At 36.7% G+C, this 8,153-nt stretch overlaps 1 pseudogene; it reads right to left on the reverse strand.

Annotated features, from left to right (window-relative positions):
• Positions 1-6,985: 6,985 nt before the first annotated feature.
• Positions 6,986-7,318, reverse strand: LOC136376480 (large ribosomal subunit protein eL33 pseudogene; annotated as a pseudogene).
• Between the last annotated feature and the right edge of the window lie 835 nt (positions 7,319-8,153).

The raw sequence follows: 8,153 nt of genomic DNA on the forward strand, positions 1-8,153 counted from the left end.
CCCCTCTCCTTCCTCTCTATCTCTCTCTTCCCCTGCAAGATCAAGGCTCCATTGGAGCAAAGTTGTCCCGGGCACTGAGGACGGCTCCATGGCCTCTGCCTCAGGCGCTAAAATGGCTTTGGTTGCAGTGGAGCAAAGAATGGTATTTAGACTATTAACAAAATGAAAAGACAACCTACTGAGTGGGAGAACATATTCACCAATGGTACATCTGATAAAGGGTTAATATCCAAAATTTATAAAGAACAAAAAAATCAATTTAAAAATGGGCAAAGGACCTGAATAGACACTTCTCCAAAGAGGACATACAGATGACCAATAGACATATGAAATGACACTCGATGTCACTAATCATCAGAGAACTGCCAATTAAAACCACAATGAGATATCACCTCATACCTGTCAGAATGGCTATCATCAATAAATTAACAAATAACGGTTGGCAAGGGAACTGTTATGCACTTTTGGTGGAAATGCAAATTGGTGCACCCACTATGGAAAACAGTATGGAGGTTCCTCAAAAATTAAAAATTGAACTGCCTATGACCCGGTAGTTCTATTTCTGGGTATATATTTGAAGAAACCCAAAACATTAATTTGAAAGAATATATGCACCCCTATGTTCATTGTAGCATTATTTACAATAGCCAACCTATGGAAGCAACCAAAGTGCCTAACACTTGGTTAAAAAAAGTGGATAAAAAAAGCCATGGTACATATATACAATGGAATATTATTACTTGGCCATAAAAAAGCTCAAAAATCTTACCATTTGCAATAGCATGGATGGACCTAGAGCAGAGGTAGTCAACCTTTTTATACCTACTGCCCACTTTGGTATCTCTGTTAGTAGTAAAATTCTCTAACCACCCACCGGTTCCACAGTAATGGTGATTTATAAAGTAGGGAAGTAACTTTACTTTATAAAATTTATAAAGCAGAGTTATAGCAAGTTAAAGCATATAATAATATTACTTACCAAGTACTTTCTGTCAGATTTTCACTAAATTTGGCAGAATAAATCTTTATAAAACAACTTACTATAGTTAAATTTATCTTTTTATTTATACTTTGGTTGCTCCACTACCACCCACCATGAAAGCTGGAACACCCACTAGTGGGCAGTAGGGACCAGGTTGACTGCCACTGACCTAGAGGGTATTATGCTAAATGAAATAAGTCAGCTAGAGAAAGACAAATACTAATTGATTTCACTTATACCTGGAATTTAAAGAACAATATAAATGAACAAACAAAACATTAACAGACTCACAGCTACAGAGAACAGATTGATGATTGACAGAGGGGAGAGGACGGGGTGAAAAAGGTGAAGGGATTGAGAAGTACAGTTTGGTAGTTACAGAATAGCCATGGGGATGTAAAGTACAGCATAGAGAATATAGTTAATAATACTGTAATTACTATATATGGTATCAGGTGGGTACTAGAAATATCAGGAACACCTTGTAAAGTATATGATTGTCTAACCACTATGTTGTCTACCTGAAACAAATACAAAATAATACTGAATGTAAACTGTAATTTAAAAATATCCTTTTAGGCCCTGGTTGGTTGGCTCAGCGGTAGAGCATTGGCCTGGTGTGCGAAAGTCCCAGGTTTAATTCCCAGTCAGGGCACACAGGAGAAGCAACCATCTGCTTCTCCACCCCTCCCCCTTCTCTTTCTCCTCCCTCTTCCCTTTTCCTCCCAAGGCTCAAATGGTTTAAGCAAATTAGTCCCAAGTGCTGAGGATGGTTACATGGCCTCACCTCAGGTGCTGAAATAGTTCGGTTGCCAAGCAACAGAGCAGCTGCCCCAGATGGGCAGAGCATTGCCCCTCAGTGGGCTTGCTGGGTGGGTCCTGGTCAGAATGCATGCAGGAGTCTGTCTCACTGCCTCCCCACTTTTCACTTAAGAAAAAAAAATCTTTTTAAATTATATGTTTAAAAAATGGTGTTTAGAATCCTGGATTCATGTACATAAATGTGCTTATATTATTGGCATATCACCACTTCCAGTGCATCTCCCAGGAGAGAAGTAGGGAATATATGGATACACACACACACACACACACACACACACACACGGAACATATATTTTATGTTTATTTCTATACATCTCTACATATTTTGAAAACCGTAAATCTACACCAATACTTCCAATTCCAATCCAACTCATAGGTTCACTTTAGTTTTTCCCCTTTCCATATTTTAAGCTCCTTTCTCTGCCATGTTATCCTTATTATATTTACTTATTTGTTCAATTGCTGAATGTATGTAGTATCCCATGTCCACAGCCATCCCCTCCCCCAAGGTGGTCACCCTCCTCACTATGCTTACTCTCTGACACTCCACTCCAGATCCCTCCTCTACCAAGACACCATCCTTTCCATGCTAAGGTTCTGAAGCCTTACTTTGGACCTCCTGTCTAAGTGGATGCCCTCTTCAGTTCACTCTGGCTCCAAATCTCTATAATGGGCCACCCTCATATAGATATTCCTCTCCTTCAACTCAGACCCTAACTCATGTTGGGCTACCTCCAGTATGGACTCGCTGCTCGTTCTGCGCAGGCTCAGATATCTAACACCATGCTTCTCTCTGTGTGAGCACTGGTCTCACCCAGCTTATGCTTCAATATGCCATGTTTGACTGTCCCTGAACATGGTTACCCCTATCACCCTGCTAGAGCTTTGATACACAGTTCTAATCCAAATCTCCATCATGTGGCACCTACCTTGCTCTGCTCCGCATAGTGGCCCTAGGACTGAATCTTCTGGGAAGGGAATGGAAGGGAAGAAGAAAAGGAAAAAGGAAAGGTGTGAAACTACTATCATTCCTTTAAAATTTAGGTATTTTAAAGGGTATGACACTGTATCTCATGTTTTTAATTCAGGTATCTCTGATGACTAACGGCACAGAGCTTCTTTTATGTACTTTTTGGCCATTTGTACATCTTCTTTTGTCAAGTGTCTATTTGAAGTTTGTGACCATTTATAAAGTTGTTTTTCTTTCCCTCATTGATTTGTGTTTTTCATATATTCTGGAACCAAGTCCTTCATAAATGTATGTATTGAGAAATGTATCCAGCACTCAATGGCTTTTCTTTTTATTTTCATAACAGTGTGGATAATCAGAAATTTTTACTTTTTATGAAGAATTTATAAGTTTTAAATTTTTGGCTAGCCCTGGACAGATAGCTCAGTTGGTTAGAGCATTGATTCCATATACCAAGGTTGTGGGTTTGTTCCCGGTCAAAGCACATAAAAGAATCAACCAATGAATGCATAACTAACTGGTACAACAAATTGATCCCTCTCTCTTCCATACTGTTTCTCTAAAAAAAAAAAAAAAAAAAATCAATAAAAAGCCTGACCTGTGGTGGCGCACTGGATCCAAAGCATCGACCTGGAATGCTGAGCTCACTGGTTCGAAACCTCAGGCTTGCTGGGTCAAAGCACGTACAAGAGTTGATGCTTCCTGCTCCTACCCCACCTTTCTCTCTCTGTCTCTTCTCTCTAAAATCAATAAATAAAAGCTTAAAAAAACAATAAAAATTTAATTTTATGGCTAGTGGTTTTTTTTGTTTCCCATATGAAATATTTGCCTACCCCAAATTCATGGAGATATTTTCCTGTTTTCTTTTAAAAGCTTTAAAGATTTAAATTTTATGTCTAGGTCTCTGCTGCATCTCTAAATAACTTTTTGTATACTGTGAGACAAAGACCAAAGTTATTTTTTTCATACCGATATCTAGTTGTGATCTCCATTTCCTAATGACCTTGTATCTTTTGTTAAAAAGCAGTCGTCATTTATGTGTGAATTTATTTCTGCACTTTCTGTCCTGTTCCATTGTTCCGTAGTCTAACAATATACCAATACAACCCTCCCCCACCCCATTGTACTTTATTGCTGTAGGACTGTCTACCTTTGTTCTTTTTCAAGATTATTTTTGCTAGGTTCTTTGGGTTTTTGTATAAATTTTAGTATCAACTTGTTAACTAGCTACAAAAATGGTGTGTGGAATTTTGATTAGCATTATGTTGAATATATAGGTCAAATTGAAGAAAATTGCCCCCTCAATAATATCAAGTTTTCTGATCCATGGATATTATGTATAACCCATTCATTTAAGTCTTTGCTAAATTTTATCACAATGATTTATAGTTGGAAGTTTTAATATATTACCGATCTTTTATCAAATTTATTCCCAAATATTGTTTTTGAATACCATTGAAAGTAGTATTTTTAAGCTCATTTTTTTTAATTAACTAATTTATTTACAGAGACAGAGAGTCAGAGAGAGGGATAGACAGGGACGGAGAGATGAGAAGCATCAGTCATTAGTTTTTCGTTGCGCATTGCGACACCTTAGTTGTTCATTGATTGCTTTCTCATACGTGCCTTGACCACGGGCCTTCAGCAGACCGCGTAACCCCTTGCTTGAGCCAGCGACCTTGGGTCCAAGCTGGTGAGGTTTTGCTCAAACCAGATGAGCCCACGCTCAAGCTGGCGACCTCGGGGTCTCAAACCTGGGTCCTCAGGATCCCAGTCCAACGCTCTATCCACTGCGCCACCGCCTGGTCAGGCTAAGCTCATTTTTTAATTGTTCACAGCATATACATATACAATTGATTTTTGTGTATTGAACTTTTATCAGTGTTTGTAAATTCACATTTCTGTCTTAGTATTTCTTTTACATAGATTAAAATTTTTTTCACTGTAAAGAATCATGTTTTCTGTAATGATGACTATTCAATCTTTTTCAATCTGAATACTTCTTTCTTTCTCTTGTTCTATTACATTGGCTAGGACTTCCAACACAATGTCAAATAGACATGATAGTAAAGATTCTCACATTTTCCTTATTTGGGGGTAATATTTTTCAATATTTTACCATAATCATATAATGTTAGCTGTGAAATTGTCTCAGGTACCCTTTATCAGATTGAGGAAGTTCTCCGATACCCCAGCTTGAGATGTTTTAATTGTGAACTGGTGTTCACTTTTATCAAATTTTTTTTTTCTGAATCTACTAAGAGGATGTGGGTTTTCACCTTTACTTCATTATTGTGGCAAATTAAATTAATTGATTTTCTAATGTTAAACTGCCCTTGCTACCCTGGAATATATCTCATTTGCAAATTTTGTTTAGGAATATTGTGCCTGTTTATGAAAGATATTGGTATGTGATTTTCCTTTTTTGTAATTTCTTTGTCAGGTTTTATATCCAGCTTATGCTGACGTCATATCCTCTATTCACTGAAATAATTTATGTAAAATTAATATCTCTTCTTCATTAAATATATAACATATAATTCTAGTGAATTCCAGTGAAGCCATCTGTGCTTGGCGTTTACTTTGTGGAAGGTTTATTATAAGAGTTTTAATTTGTTTAATAGATATAGGACTGTTCAGAATTTCTATTTCTTCTTGATTATATTTTGGTAAATTTTATTTTTCAAGGAATGTGTCTATTCATGTAGATACTCATACTTTTTGGCATAAAACTATTAATGATATCTAGTTCTTTATATTGGTATTTTGTATTTTCTCTGTTTTCTTATTCAATTTTACTGGGGTTTTTTTCAAGTTTATTAATTTCAATAAACAATATTTGGCTATGTGGATATACTTCACTGTGTATATATTCTATTTTACTGATTTCTGCTCTTATTTTTATTATTTCCTTCCTTCACTTCCTTTGGATTTTCTTTGAGGTTATTTTTCTAACTTCCTGCATTAGAAGCTTAGGTTATTGATTTACAACCATTCTTCTAATATGTACATTTAGGTCTATGAATGTATTTCTGAACACTGCTTTAGCTACAATTCACAAATTTTGGTAGGTTGCATTTTTATTATAGTTACCTCAGAATATTTTATAATTTCCATTGTACTTACTTCTTTGACCCATAGTTTATTTTTGAAGTGTGTTCCTTAATTTCTAAATACTTTGAAATTTTAAAGTTATAGTTCTAGTACTAAGTACTAATTTAATTCTGGTGGTCAGAAATAATACAGTATATAATTTTTGACTTTTGAAATTTGTTGAAACTTGCTTTATGGACTAAAGTGTGTTTGATAAATAATGTATACTTGAGCCCTGGCTGGTTGGCTCAGTGGTAGAGCGTCGGCCTGGCGTGCAGGAGTCCCGGGTTCGATTCCCAGCCAGGGCACACAGAAGAAGCGCCCATCTGCTTCTCCAACCCTTCCCCTCTCCTTCCTCTCTGTCTCTCTCTTCCCCTCCCGCAGCCAAGGCTCCATTGGAGCAAAGTTGGCCCGGGCGCTGAGGATGGCTCCATGGCCTCTGCCTCAGGCGCTAGGATGGCTTTGGTTGCAACAGAGCAACGCCCCAGATGGGCAGAGCATCACCCCCTGGGGGCATGCTGGGTGGATCCTGGTCGGGCGCATGTGGGAGTCTGTCTGACTGCCTCCCCGTTTCCAACTTCAGAAAAATACAAAAAAAAAATAATGTATACTTGAAAAGAATGTGTATTCTATACTTTGGGGTGTAGTATATAATAAATACTGATTAGATAACATTGGCTGGGTAGTGTTATTTAGATATTCTATATTTTAATTTTTGATTGTTTTATAAGTAACTAGGAAAGCTGTGTTGAATTCTCCAGATATGATTGGATTTTTGACATGTGTTCTTAGGTGCATATTAATTTTGCAATGTTGCTTTTTGTTGAATTAACTCCTTTAACAATGGAATTTCCCTCTTTATTTCACATAATTGCTTCTTGCTGTAAAGTTTACTTTCTTGGATATGAATATAATCATATTTGCTTTCATTGGTTAGGTGTTTAAATGACATATTTGATCCATCCTTTCCACTAAGCATTTCTGTTTTCATATTTTAGTGTATTTTGATGTATCTCTTGTAAGTAGCATATAATTGGGTCTTTTAAAAAGAATCTTCTAATAACCTATGTTGTATCATGAGAACAAATCCACCTTTATTTATTTACTTTTCAATGAGTTTATATCTTTTAGGGGTATAGCATCACATGGTGTCTGTGTCCAATGGCCCTAGAAGTAAGGTTGCTTTGGAATTTGGCACAAGCCATGCCACTGTTCCCATGAGCATGAATTACCTTTCCCCAGATGACTCTGGTTTTGTTTGGTTTGCCACCAGGAGTCACTGTGTTATCCTTTGCTTTGTACACATAAGCACATCTCTTGCCTAAATAAAATTCAGTTTCATCTTGAGCATATACACATTCCATTTTAAGAAGAGCTATGTGTTCTCTCTGATTCCAGAGACCCTATGGATAGCCAGCAAAAATGGCCTTGGACCACAGCCTTCCAGATATGTGTATTTGTCATTTTAGATGTCCTGTTCCCAGCAGAACTCCATAGGCTCCAAGATGGTGGAAAAAATCTGTTTTTTAATTGGGAGTTTTGCTCTTTTACATTCACTCTAATTGTGGAATAATTAAATTGCAGTTAAGTCTACTACCTTGCTATTTGTTTTCTATTTTCCCCATGTGTTGTCTTCTTCCTCCCTTCATGCCTTATTTTTTATTAATCAAGGTTTTTAATATTCCATTTTATCTTTTTTTTTTTGAAGAATGGAGTATTTTTTTATTTTTATTTTTTAAGAGAGGAGAGAGAGAGGGAGATAGACAGAGAGAGAGAGAGAGAGATAGGGGGGAGGAGCTGGAAGCATCAACTCCCATATGTGCCTTGACCAGGCAAGCCCAGGGTTTCGAACCGGCAACCTCAGCATTTCCAGGTCGACGCTTTATCTACTGCGCCACCACAGGTCAGGCCTCCATTTTATCTTTTTGTTTCCCTTTTACTTTCAGTCTTTTAGTAGTTAATCCTAGAATTTAAAAAAATGTGTTCTTATTACAGTGTACATCTAATTGTCACAAATAATGTAAGAATCTCACAACAATTTGTCTCTATTTACCTCATACACAGCTTTATTGATTTTATATATTTTATCGCCTACCTATGTATAAACCCCACGAATATGTGTTATAAGAGTTTCTTATATTTACTCAGTATGATGATGTGGGATTATTTACCTTCAACTTGAATAAAGTCCTTTGGGTTTATTATATTAGCCTCCTAGGGATGCAATTTTGCAGCTTTTTTTGTCTGAGATTTTTTTTAATTCCCTAGGAGGTAAGGTATGAAAAT

This window comes from Saccopteryx leptura, chromosome 6, assembly GCF_036850995.1.
Source record: "Saccopteryx leptura isolate mSacLep1 chromosome 6, mSacLep1_pri_phased_curated, whole genome shotgun sequence".
NCBI lineage: Eukaryota > Metazoa > Chordata > Mammalia > Chiroptera > Emballonuridae > Saccopteryx > Saccopteryx leptura.